The following is a 14,655-nucleotide window of genomic DNA, read 5'->3' as shown; positions in this document are numbered from 1 at the left end:
CCTTGCTGCTGTTTGTCAGCCCCACCTCCACTCCAGGACTGGACTAAAAGTAACTAAAGCACCATTCAAAAGCTGGCCTGGATCAAGGAATGGGTTAACCAAAAACGCCACAGATGTGGGAAGGATTTAAATGGCAGTGTTGGCCACTCCATCCTGCTTTCACTCATTCTGCTCATATCACTGTCACAGCAAACAAGAAAAGCAGTTGTGCTGGGAGGAGTAAAATAAGTGGTGGCGCACTTGGAGAGAACTGCCGTTTTACCTCCCCAGCTCCTCAACCCAAGAAGTGTTGCTCTAGAGTGACACTGGGACACTAGAGAAACTATAACAATGTCTGGGCTGCAGCATATTACTGCTTAGTGGTGGGAGAAACTTTAAAGAGGCTCAGGGGGTAAAGGAAATAGGCAGCAGTGGTCGATCCCTCTGGGATTCTTCTGGGATGGCAGTCATTTGCCTCATGGTGGTCATTTGCTTGAGGGTGCCATGAGATAACACCAGGCCTAACTATGATAATTCTGCTGATGGTGTAATGAGGAGGCACAAAGAAGACCTATACAAATATCTCTTTTGTGTTATCCTTTCAATACCTTCCTAAGTAAAGTGTGCAATAGATACAGAAATGAATTTCTAATAGTTCACTTGTTTGTTTTAGGTCAAGCAGTTTTTAAAAGTAACTCTGCAGTATTGAAAAATGTCAGTGCACATCAGTGACATTTAGCTGCATATCTGTGTGTCAGGAGGTGCTTCTTTTCCTCAACACCTAAACCCTTCTCTGGGTACATCATTTCTTCCAAATGGGTGCTTCAGTCACCTCTCCTTTCTTTGAACGTATTTCAGTGATGTATTTCTCTTGCCACTCCTAACCCCTCTTGTTCAGGACTTCCTTTCAGAACAATCTTAAGCTACCTAAAACCTCCTAAGAGCTATGATCTTAGATATTTCTTATAGCCACTTTTGTGGCCTTTTTGTGACATGCCCTCCGCATATTTTTAAAAAATCCAGGTCACATAAAACATATATACTTCCGGCTTGACATTTTATTTATTTTGAATAAAGACCCACACCTTAAGGCCTGAGATTTTAGAAAGGTTAGGCCATATTAATTAGAATTTCATATCACTTTGACTCCCAAGACACCAGTTCAGAAAAGACTGAATGTCAATTAAATGTAAAGTAAAGTGTGCCGTCAAGTCAACTTTGATTCCTGGCGCCCACAGAGCCCTGTGGTTTTCTTTGATAGAATACAGGAGGGGTTTACCATTGCCTCCTCCTGCACAGTATGAAATGATGCCTTTCAGCATCTTCCTAGATCGCTACCGCCCAATATAGTAGCAGTGGGGATTCAAACTGGCAACCTTCTGCTTGTTAGTCATTTCCCTGCTGTGCCAATACCAACATTAATTTGATACACACCCAGTCACTCTGTGTCAGGCCTAAACAACTCGACCCCTAGGGCTGGCATTGAGCAGCATCATTGGGCAGCTGCCAAAGGCCCACAGCTAATTCCGGAGACCACCTCTTTGACCATAGCCTTGGTGTGGTAGAGGAACAACTCTATCGGAGCCGACCCAGGTAGGTGCGGTCCCATGGAGGCCAATTTTCCAGGATTCTCTAAAACCGGGAGGCAATCCTGGTCACATCAATCTTAATGCAGCCCACCTATCACATATGTTGGCTGTCAGATGTTACACACACACACACACACTTTGTTTCTGCAGTCCTAGGCAGGCAGCAAAATAGGGCACTAAGCACAACACATGGTGGGCCATATGTGATTGGATGCATTCATCTTGGTGGGCTTCATCTTGTGTAGCTTGCTCTAAAGTGACATTGATGCAAATCTTAAAATATAGTTTTGAGGCATTATCTTAGACTTAACATCTATGCTAAGTAAAAGTACCATTAGAACACAATCAAGTGGCACTGATTCCCCCTCCCCCCCCCAATACAACTTGTACTAGGATAAACAAATGCATGGGAAAATTTTATAGTGTGCACTGACAACTTCCATCGGGACATCTGCAGCTGTTTCCATGGCTCCAACCGCCTTCCTGCAATAGTCCACAGAAATGAGCACAACTTTCCTGGGTAAGTTGCTGCCCCAAGATTGTGGAATGTGCTCCCTGCTGAGGTATGATCCTCCCCATCTCTGGCAATTTTCAAAAAACACCTGAAAACCCATCTTTTCACCCAAGCTTTCTCAGCTTCCTAAATTTTGGGGGTTTTAATATCTGGTTTATTTTAAAATTAAAAACCCGATTTTGGGATTTTAATCACTGTAATTGTTTAATTGTTGTTTTAAAATGTTTTTAAATTGTTAATTGTTATATTGTTTTTAGTTTGTTTTAGCTCTTTACTGTTTTAGTGGTTTGTTTTAATTGTAAACCGCCTTGAGCCATTTTGGAAGGGCAGTATACAAATCAAATAAATAACAACAACAACAACAGCAACTTCTTCTTCTTATTATTATTATTATTATTAACTTATTAAATAATAATAATAATAAGAAGAAGAAGAAGAAGAAGAAGAAGTGACCAGTTCACATGAAAGTAGCTCCACGTTCTGCCCTCAAGTACAACATCTATAAGCCAGCCCCTGGTGGCACAGTGGATGAGCCCCTGGTGGCACAGTGGTAAAAAAAACTGCCGCCCTGTAACCAGAAGGTTACAAGTTCGATCCTGACCAGGGGCTCAAGGTTGACTCAGCCTTCCATCCTTCCGAGGTCGGTAAAATGAGTGCCCAGAATGTTGGGGGCAATATGCTAAATCATTGTAAACCGCTTAGAGAGCTCCGGCTATAGAGCGGTATATAAATGTAAGTGCTATTGCTATTGCTATAAGTTTAATTAAAAGTGTGGGTGAACATCTTAACTGCCTTTAAAAAGGTTATCAGAGATGGGGAGGCTCTTATTTCAACAGGGAGCACATTCCAAACCCTTAGAGCAGCAAAGCTGGTGGCAGTTGCAGACGGACCTCCCCAGATAATCTCAATAGGTGGCGGCAGGGCTCATAATGAAGACGGCACTCTGGGCCAATACATTCATTTTATTTATTTAACAATATTTATATCCCACCTTTCCTGTCAACAATCCTAGATGGCGAATGGCAACCAAAATAAAATATACATATCTAATTTCCAAGTGTATGCTGTAGGTTGGTTGCTCACTGTTCCAAACCCCTTGCTTCTTCCCATCTTCTGAGACATTTAAGGGTTTAGAAAAGTCAGAGCTGACATACACTCCATTCCCCTATAGAAAACAATACCACAGAAGCTTAATGACCTTAAATTACTCTTAAAATGTCATTGTTTTCAGTGGAGGAACAGGCTTCTACTGGCTGCTTGCCTTTCCAGCATTCCCGCAGCAGCCAATGCAGGGACCACCAGGGGCGGGGGACGCCTTTAAATTTAAATTAATAGGTTCTTACATCTTCTCCCACCGCATCTGAAATCTGTTCAGAGCAGCACCATGCCGCCCAGCACCTACTGCGGTGGAAGACTGGATCCACCACTCAGCTGGCAGAGGCCATTTGCATGGCCAGCAAATGACCTCCACACGTCAGAGGCCAGCTGAGTGGCAGAGCCAATCCTCCACTGCAGTGGGTGATGGGCAGCACGCCACTGTTCTGAACAGCTTTCAGATGTGGCAGGATGAGAGGTAAGCACCTGTTCTACTAATTTACAGTTAAAGATGGCTCCTGCCACCCACCCACCCACCCACCCACCCCCGGCAGTGCCCGCACCAGCCCCTGCTGCAGCATTCTACTGTTCTGTGGTCCTCCTTTCCTTTTCACTGTGCTCATGTTGACCGGTGATATCTGCTGGCCATCTAAGACACTGCATCACTAATGCAGTTAAACATAAACCTACAGCAGACCAGAAGGGACCCCACACGCCCACAAAACATGTCACCAACAGTTGTCAGTATTGCCAACACCCTCCATGGTCCTTATTGTGAAGAAATAATTGCAAATCACACACATGTGCGTGCACACACACACACACACACACACACACTCAAATACCTCTAGCATTCCTACACCATTTGTGATTATTTAATCAGGATCTCAGCACATACACCCCACTTTAACCCTCACATTCCCTTCACGTTGTCATAATATTGAGAGAGCTATGCAAGGAGACACAGCCAGGAAGAGAAGTGGGGCAAAGTCAGGCTAGAAGAAAAAGGGAGCACTTTTCATTAAGGCTCTTTACTCAAGAGTTGATCCATAAAGAAGAATGGGATTTTCTGAAAAGTATTAAGAAGTACTTCTTGCCTGTCATTTCTGAAGGGCATTGTGGCTGGTATAGTTATAAATACCAAACAAAATCAGAGCAAGTCCCCTACCTGATACCTTAGAAATCCACTCCCACTCACAGGAGTCAACACTGGGCTAGGTGGATCAATGAATGGTCTGGTTTAATATAACACAAGTTCATGTGAGCAAGCAGAACTGCACACATGTTTGCAAATGTGAAGCACCACAGAGACATGTTGTAATTGTCTTCTGTGTTCACAAAGTGTCTTCTTAGTGGCAAAGAAAGGAACTTATATTATTGTAAAGAAAAGTTATAGGGAAAGGATGTATAAAACCCACCACTAATGTTCTTACAACACATAGTTAGACTGCATACCCGACAATGCCTTGCATCTCTTTTCAGGCATAAGTGATCCCCAGTAGGAGGACTGGGACACTGAACTGGACTAAATTAAGAAAATGATACTGATGCCCTAGCAAGGGAAGGAATAAGATTTGCCCCCATCCAGTCCTTTAGTCATTTTCATGCTCATTATCGGTGAGATGTGTTCCTTGAAAAAGAGCCACTTGTGCATGCAGTGACTTGAGATAATTAAGAATGCATTTACATTTTATGGAGCCATTAATGCCCTTACATTCTAGGATATATTAAATTTCTTCATGCTACTTTGCCCATCAGTGAATATTAAAATATTTAACCAGCAGCTGGGCTGCAACCTGTCTGTTGTGCCCTCTTGGGTAGTATAGATACAAGCAGGCTAGAAAAAGAGTTTGCCAGTGAAGAAATCATGACGACTTGACTGCACACTTTTCCTTTTACTACTTCCCATTTCCAAGGAGAAGCAGAGTACTGAGTCCCAGTCAAAACTTTAATTTGCAAATCCAAGAGGGTACTCTGAATAAAAGTAGTGTTGGGTAGACAATAAGGGCCGAGTTGCATGATATTGACCCATTGCATCTCTGTACTTACTATACCAGTTCAGAAAACAGGTGGAGATCATATGTTCAAATCTGAGAGACAAACCATTTAAAAAGTGGGTTCTGCTCCAGTTTAAGTTCAACTGTATTTTTAAACTCTCCAATTCAGTTTCAGACCAGATACTTCACCTTAAAAAGTGGTTTGGTAACTGGTTCAGACATCTGAGCTGTTTTTGAACCCGTTTAGATCATTTCATGCAAAATATATTCATTCTATAAAATGAATACACTGATAGCTATATAACTTGAACAAAAAGTAGCTTTCTAAGCTTTTTATTTTAAAGTGTTTTGCAAACAATATACAACAGAAAAATAAAAACTTGATCATACAATTGAAAGCTGAGTGCTTTTTGTGTTTAGGGTTGAGCTCTGATTCAACTTCAAGGCAACCAAGACATATTAATTTCAGTTTCAGTTCACCAGGGTGGGAGGGATCTCCCTGAACTGGTTTTTGAGTTCAGGTTCACATCAACATTCTGGTTTGGTTCCCCAACCCATAATAAGCTTCCCTTGCACACAAAAAGAAACGTGATCAGAAGATGGTTAGGATCAAAGCTTTTAGTTTAGTTTTGGGGACTATTAAAAAAAATGTGGGTGAGCATTCAAGCATATTATCCTTCACATGACATGTGAAGAGATATAGTGACAGGCAGTGGTATAGTCTCAGGATTTTTCTAAACATGCAATTGGAGCTGAGTAGAAAGGAATGAAAGGAAAGAAGACTTCAGATCAGGGATGGCCATCAGGAGTGTAAATGCTGAGTTCAGAATCCCACGAAGATGGAACCAGGACAATTAGAGAATATAGCCAGCAACAATCAAGATTGTTTCATAGGAACAAGAGCTACAGAGGTTCCATGTTTATGTGGAAAGAAGATAGTCTGATCAATCTGTTTCTTTTGTTATTGTTACTGTACTGTTGTGTATTCGGATTGTATCTTGCCCTCTGAATCAGCATGCAAAGGGTTGAAGGGTACCTGAATTATCCTGCCCTTAAGCCAATAAAGGATATCTTTTAAGATAAAACAAAACAAACAAACAAACCCACTGCTTTCCACTGTAACTTTTCCTCACTTAGTTAAGTGCAACTAATATACATAATTTATCCATAAATAATTAAGCAAAATAAATTACAGCCCAACAAAGACCCCACACAACAAGACAAGCCCAGCTAAAAAACCTTATGGGACTCAGGCTGGGAAGAGAAGAGTCAAAGATAAAGCAGATAGAGGGGCTGCCATTAGACATAATGCCAAACCAGAGGCAACCATGCCAGAGGTCTGGTTTGGTGGTCATCCAAAAATGTGAAACTGTGGTTTAAGCACCCAACCAACTTGTTTTTGACCCCAAGAAAACCACATCGGGGAAAGCCCACTTTCCACTGTGTCTTATCAATCTGCACAAAAAGGATGAGATGGCAAGGCAGGCACAGCAGGAGAAGTCTTCAGAAATAAAGGGCTGCAGAACTGTGTACACAAACACATGGAGCCCTCATGACACCAGGAACTGGGCAACTTGGTTGTTTCCCAACAAAGATCACATATGCCGGGGAGTGATACCACATTGCTTGGCAGAAATACCTATGTCTGCCAACCCCATGCAGAAACCCAGTCCCTGGAAACCTTCCTGTTGTGCAGTCATATAAAGAAAGAGACAACACATATCCCCACAAATCTCCTGTATGTATCTGGGGAAGGGGAGTGGGGAAAATGCACAAGGAACCTTTTCATTAATAGCACACCTGATCAAGTATGGCTGCCCAGCAAAGCATCCTTTCTAAGGTGTTGTGTGTGGAGTGTGGTCAGTCAGCAGGGCATTTAATTCCATGGATGTCTTGTCAGTGCCTCTAAAGGTTCCTGTGGATGGTGCTGCTCCCACCAACTGTGCTCCCCTAAACACTGCACGTATATGTATGTGTATCCAAATGCTCAGCCTTGGCCCCCTGGCTTGGAGGTGCCCCAGACTGGTGTGGTACTGTGCAGTACCAAATCAAAGTCTCAATGGGAGAACCCGAAGTTTGGGTGAAAAGATAGCCCCTAGAATTCATAAGTGGTTCTGTTCTATTTTTTGTACACTTTTGTAGGGGAAGGGTGGCCCAAACCCTTCCCCCTTGGGTGTGTGCATGCGGTCTCAGCCATACCTCATGAGAAGAACTTTCCTCGGTTACACATAGATATTGGTTACAGGGAGAGCTGGTCTTGTGGTAGCAAGCATGACTTGTCCCCTTAGCTAAGCAGGGTCTACCCTGGTTGCATGTGAATGGGAGACTAGAAGTGTGAGCACTGTAAGAGATTCCCCTCAGGGAATGAAGCCGCTCTGGGAAGATCAGAAGGTTCTAAGTTCCTTCCCTGGCATCTCCAATATAGGACTGAGAGAAATTCCTGCCTGCAACCTTGGAGAAGCCGCTGCCAGTCTGTGAAGACAATACTGAGCTAGATAGACCAATGGTCGGACTCAGTATATGGCAGCTTCCTATGTTCCTATGAGAGGCTTGAGAGGCAAGTGTGACTGTCATGTGAGCTGGAAGGCTGTTGCTGCCTAGCCCTGTTGCTGGATTCCTGCAAACCCCAGGGAAGGGTACCTCAGAAATACCTTTCCCAGCCCTGGTGACTACTGCAAAGCAGGAGTCCACGCACTCCCTCTGACAGTCTGGTCTTCCCCACAATAGTATGGTCTTCTCCATGTCTGCCCCCCCACCCACACTCACACAGTCACCTGGCTTGCCAAGGATTACTCTAATTGGTGGGTGACCTGCCCTGGGATGCCCCATAGTGGCCAATCTACATATGCTGCAATCCCAGACCGATAGGGGATGTGCACGGAACTGGTTTGGCCAGTTTGGTTCACGTCCGGACCAGATTTGAACCAACCCAGCCTAGACCTGCTTCAGGCTCGGCTGAACCAGGTCCAGTCTGGTTCAGCCATTGAACTGGACCAAACTGGTTTGCAGGCCGACTTAGGATTTCCTTGAGCATTTCCCTTTACTAGTAAAGAGGGCATCCCTAACACTTATGCTAAAGGTGGGGTGGAGAGAGAAAGCAGCCTCCATATCTTTAGAGGAGGCTGCAGTGGAGGCAGCAGTAGCAGCAGAGAAGCATCAGTGGTGGCCAGAGGTAGGGGCCCCACTCATGTACATGGAGCGGACTGGACTCTGTGGGAGTCTAGAAGGCTTGAGAGGAGAGGGGAAGGACCGGAGTGTGAATTCTATTGTTTATCAGAGATACTGGGGTCCACATCAGTGGTGCCCCCTAGAGTTGGATGTCCTACCTCATGAGAGTGCTGTCCAATGGAGACCCGAAGCTCATGGAGCCTCTGGCCCTGCCCAGTAGACTGCCCCTCTCAAGAGAGGACTAATCCCCAGCCGGCAAGCCAACACAGGGGCAGGAGTGTGTTGGGGCTTCCTGGACTTCTTGGCCCAGGTCTGTGAGTCCAAGATAATCCTTTCTCACAGTGGACCAAACTCCAGGATCCTTTGCCTGCCCTCATATACATATTCCCTCCTAGGAAATCATCAGCACCCATTTCCAGAGTAACACAAAAAGTTGCATCCCCCCACCGCATACCAGTAGTTGTGCTTGTGCAAGATAGTATGGCTGTGGGGTCCTTGTAAGAGCCGTGGTGCAAATGGTGTGAAGAATGTGTTTAAATGCCCTTTCCTTGCTGAGGGCAGCCAATCAGTGATGGAAAGGCACACTTGCACTTGGCACACCCCTTGAAGATTGTGGCCAATGCTTGCTGCTCTACCGACATCCTGATGCCGTGCCCACAGCCTGGTGATGTGACATTATGGAGCTTCCTGGGATGCAGCCCCAATGGACCAGGAAGAGGGAGGGGCCCCTCTGCCCACAAGCCAGAGGATGCAAGACCATGGCCCAATAATCATCTGTGGGATGATTCCTGGGCTCATAGATTAACCACAGGTTCATCTACCTGAGGTTTCATGCTATGTCCGGGACTGGGTGTTGGGGCAGAGGGAGGGAGAGGGAGAGGGAGGCTGGAAACCTGATCATTCTGCAGTTTTCACTTTTAAAGATTATGGCTAACCACAGAAGACAGCTTCATGTGAAAAGTTGGACCACACTCCAAAAGCTCAACATTAATGATGGCATGAACCACTCGCATAAAAACACATTTAAAAAAAAGAAGAAGAACGGGCAAGTAAGAACAGTCTCATGCTCCTGTGATATTTCTTATCGCTGCATTTCATGAACCACCCCCACACCCCCAAAGAAAGGAAACTCCAGCAAGTGCTGTAAATTCTGGCCAGCTCAATTATTTCACATGTTGCAGCCAGACTGTATTCAGAAATGAGGCTGGTGGATCCCTGATGAACCCTTCCATGTCACTGGACAGGGTAAAAATAATAAATTGGTCATTGTGAGACTTTATGCATTTCATGGGCATTGCAGAACCTGTTTGAGATTCTTTTCTTGTAGCTGCCTCTTGTTGGCAGTAAATGGCAGGGTGACCATTGTCATATTTCAGTTCTTTTCATTTACTTGCTTGTCATCTGCTGTTGAGTTATCCTCGATTCTTACTGTCCACTCGTCAATTACTGGCTAACAGAAACAAAGGGCTCATCGACAAATAACAGCTATCAATATTTTAAAAATCATTTCCACAGGTAAGGCCTTCTATATCCTGAGAGCAAGTGGGAACTGCTTAATTTCTAAAATAAGGCTGGTAAGTCAATGTGGCTCTTAGACATTTTCACATTTGAAGCAAAACAGTCAATAGTACTGCCCCTCTCCACCCCAAATTAGAGCTCATTTTAAAAAGGATGCACATGAAGACTGAATAGGCCCCTCCACAATCTGTTGTCCGAAACAATAGCTTCAGATTCCTTCATTGTGGGCTGGATCATCATCAGTGTATTTTCTCTGCTTCTCCCATAATTACCTGAGACTCTTCAAAACAATTTATCCCCATCTTATTTCTATCCTGCACTTGCAATTACAATCATTGGCTAACATCCAGGGCAGCATTAGGAGGGCTGAGCAGGAGGTGCAGCCTCACACCAAAAGCTGCTCCAAGCTCAGCCAAAGCAGCAGAGCATGCAAGGAGGATGTTCACTGTTCTATCCTCTCTCCAAAAGTACTTTTGGCCTCCAGGAATATGTACCTGAACGTCACACAGTCCTCAGACATATCCCTGGAAACCAAAGAGTACTTTTTTTGGGGGGGGTCAGTGAAATTACCCCCTTACCCCCTCCTGCACACTCTGCTGCTCAATAATCCTCCAGCTGAGCTTGGAACAGTTCTCACTGCAAGGGTACAGTTCCTGCTCAACCCTCCTAATGCTGCGTTGGATGTCAGCCACAGATATTATTTCTTAATATCAACAAGATAGGATCACAACAGCTGGCACATATGCTTACATTCCAGAGGCAAGCTGCAGTCCTAAGCTTATTAACCAGGAAATAAGTTTCATGCCACAAATTAAGTAAATGTGTTTTAGTCTGAGCTGGTAATCAAATTCCCTGCCAAAGATGTATACAGAGATGGTGAGTTTTGCTGTAATTATTTGCATATTATATATTTTGTTATCATTATTTTCAGTGTATTATCAATGTTTGTTAGTGTTGCCTAGGACAGATTGTTCCATGCCTGTGATGTTCAGAGGTATCGCTTTCACTGAAATTTAAAATTCTCTGAGGGAGGGCAGGATGCCTCCTTGTCTATAGGCCTGTTTCCAACCTCCCATGGCTGGGCAAGGTAATTGAGAGGGTGGTGGCCTCTCAGCTCCAAGCGGTCTTGGAGGAAACTGATGATCTAGACCTGGTTTTCAAACTGGTTTTCGGGCAGGCTATGGGGTGGAGACTGCCTTGGTCGGCCTGATGGATGATCTCCAATTAGCAATTGACAGAGGAAGTGTGACTCTGCTGGTCCTTTTGGACATCTCAGCAGCTTTCGATACTATCGACCATAGTATTCTTCTGGAACGTCTGAGGGGGTTGGGGGTGGGAGGCACTGTTTTACAGTGGTTCCGCTCCAACCTTTTGGATAGATTCCAGATGGTGTCGATTGGAGATAGTTGCTCTTCGAAATCTGAGCTTAAGTATGGTGTCCCTCAAAGCTCCGTACTTTCTCCAATGCTTTTTAAAATCTACATGAAACTGCTGGGAAAGATCATCCGGGGATTTGGAGCTGGGAGTTACCAGTATGCTGATGACACCCAGATCTACTTCTCCACGTCAATTTCTTCAGGAGTTGGCATATCCTCCCTAAATGCCTGCCTGGAAGCAGTAATGGGCTAGAAGAGGGAGAATAAACTGAAGCTGAATCCAGATAAGACGGAGGTACTTATTGTGCAGGGTCAGAACTCTAGAGACGATTTTGATCTGCCTGTTCTAGATGGGGTCACACTTCCCCAAAAGGAACAGGTTCTCAGTCTGGGAGTACTTCTGGATTCACACCTCTCCCTGGTTTCTCAGGTTGAGGCGGTGGCCAGGGGTGCTTTCTATCAGCTCCGACTGATACGCCAGCTGTGCCCGTTTCTCAAGATCAATGACCTCAAAACTGTGGTACATCTGTTGGTAACCTCCAGACTTAATTTTTTTATAATGCACTCTATGTGGGGCTGCCTTTGTACGTAGTCTGGATACTTCAGTTGATTCAGAACACGGCAGCCAGGCTGGTCTCTGGGTCATCTCGGAGAGACCATGTTACTCCTTTACTGATGAAGTTACACTGGCTGCCAATAGGTTTCTGGACAAAATACAAAGTGCTAGTTATAACTTACAAAGCCCTAAACAGCTTAGGCCCTGAGTATTTAAGAAAGCATCTTCTTCATTACAAGCCCCACCGCCCATTGAGGTCATCTGAGGAGGTCCATCTCCAGTTACCACCAACTCATTTGGTGGCTACACAGAGGCGGGCCTTCTTGGTCACTGTCCCAAGATCGTGGAATGCACTCCCTGCTGAGATATGATCCTCCCCATCTCTGGCAATTTAAAAAAAACACCTGAAAACCCATCTTTTCGCCCAAGCTTTTTCTGCTTCCTAATATTTTTGGGCTTTAATTTCTGGTTATTTTAAAATTGTTAAAGTGTTTTTAAGTTTTTGTATATGTTTTAACTGGTTTTATGTTATTGTAAACCACCCAGAGATGAAAGTTTGGGGCAGTATACAAGTTAGATAGATAGGTAGATAGATAGATAGATAGATAGATAGATAGATAGATAGAATTAATAAATTATTTAAAAGGTGGTTAACATCTTGCATTATTAAAAGTTATTGTATTCTCCAAACACTGGTTTTGGAGGCCCAAGGTATATTTTACTACCACCAGCAGCTCATGAGGCAGTTTGCAGGAGATTTCTAACATTTATGACTCAGTGGCGGCTGGTGTGAGTGCCACCAGGGGAGCAGTGGAAGCCACTTTTAAGGGTAAATGAGCTTACCTCCTGTACCACCACACTTGAAAGCTCTTCCCAGCAGCAGTGCACTGCCCAGCAGCTGTTGTGGTGGAGGATTGACTCCACCACTCAGCTGGCCTCCACACATGCGTGAAGCCCATTAGCTGGCCACGCAAATGGCCTCCGCCAGCTGAGTGGTGGAACCGATACTATGCCGCAGCGGGTGCTGGGCGGTGCACTGCTGCTGGGAAGAGCTTTCAGGTGTAGCGGCATGAGAGGTAAGCACCTGCTAATTTACACTTAAATGTGCCCCCCTCCTGGTGGCGCCCACACCAGCTGCCACTGCAATGACTGCATGGAGGATGGAGGATTACATGCATCCATCTTATGTATTTATTATTTACTTCTGTATGTAAACCTCTTTGGGAACTTTTGTTGAAAAGCGGGATATAGATATGTGTAGAAGTTGTAGAAGGAGGGGGGTGCAGTAACCTTGGGAGAGGGTATCACATGGTATTTGCAAAGGCATTGGAGCTGGTAGCTTAGTACCAAGAAGGCACACAGAGGATGACTGACTAGCAGCATCCAGTGCATAGGTGAATAGCTATTATGGACAGGGCAGCCTTTTTGTAGCGGCATCCTGGTTGTAAAACACTCTCTCCAGGGATCTTTGCCTGGGGTTTGTTGAGTTTTAGGTGCCAGATGAAGAGGTTTTATTTGCATATGCTTTTAATGATTGCTTCTGGTTGTTTTCCTACTGCTGTGTTATTTTATTCTTGCTTATATGGTACTTCTGCACCTTAAATTTTTAATGATGTTTTACATTTTTTTATATTTAAAAAAATTGGAACCCCCCCTCCTTTAGAAAGGAAGGATAGGAATATCATAAATCGATTGATTTGAACAGTTCTCTAATGCTCCAAAGGCTGTTTTATTGCTCTGGGTTTCTGTGTATATCTTTGTTCCCCTTTTCAAACATTTTAAATTACTGTTTTCTCTAAGAAATTATTTTTACTACAAGTTGTTAGTTGCTTTGATAGTCCCTTTGATGGGATAGAAAGGGGTGATGCATGTTTTAAATAAATAAGTAAAATGCATTGATCAATTAGTCAGTCAAAGTATGTTATACTGGTTCATTGTTTGCTTGAGATAACCGGCTGATGATGTCCCAGATCTATCTTGAACATTATCCATGCCATCCTTAAGTATACACTTTTAGTTATGTGCTTTTTAGTTTGTAATGTAAGTTGCTTTGTGTAATAATATAAAATCCATAATATGTGTCAGATAAATTACATGGCAGCGGTGCCAGTCTGCATATAAAGTGCTCAGTAGAGTGAGGGCAAGGTTTTAAAAGGCAAGCACAATGAAAAGCCCAGAATACACATTTTTTAAAAGCCTTACAACGTGTTACACAAACCTGACAAAAGGACCACTGCATTGTGATTCCTTTAATATTTTTTAACAATAGCACTCTTAATAAGCAAAATCAAAATGGTCTGAACTAAAATTTCAGTCTCCATGCTTGAACCTTAACCTCCCGAGTTTCAAAAGGCTACAATGTCTTGGGAGAAATGCAAGAGAAATTATTTGATAAAGGTGATGGTTTTTCACACCTGAAAATAATGTTTTTCTTTCAGACTCTCTTGATCAACAGCCTGCAGTAACACATTACAGATATAATCTCAAGACCTTATGGCATGTACTTGCCACTACTTGCATAACTTACCATGGACAGAGGATCACAGAGACTTTGAACATAATTTCCCACACTACAGGAGATTAAACAGATCACATCAGAAGAAGGCAAGCAGTAGCTATGGCCCTGGAGACACACAAGACAAACTTTCCTCATCACATTACAGGCCAGGAGGGAGGAAGAGGGAGAGAGATACATGATGGTAGAATGTATCAGAACCACCTAGAGTCTTTGGAGTCCGGTGGTATGTTGCAAAAGAATGTTTGCATAAACAGTGTGGAAAATTGTGGCATGGAAAATTCGGACATAGAGAAGTTAAAGAAATTTCTCAGCTTGAGAAGGGGGATTTAGCAAGAGGCTTGAGAG

This window comes from Hemicordylus capensis, chromosome 4, assembly GCF_027244095.1.
Source record: "Hemicordylus capensis ecotype Gifberg chromosome 4, rHemCap1.1.pri, whole genome shotgun sequence".
Taxonomy (NCBI): domain Eukaryota; kingdom Metazoa; phylum Chordata; class Lepidosauria; order Squamata; family Cordylidae; genus Hemicordylus; species Hemicordylus capensis.
This window is presented reverse-complemented; position numbering follows the sequence as displayed.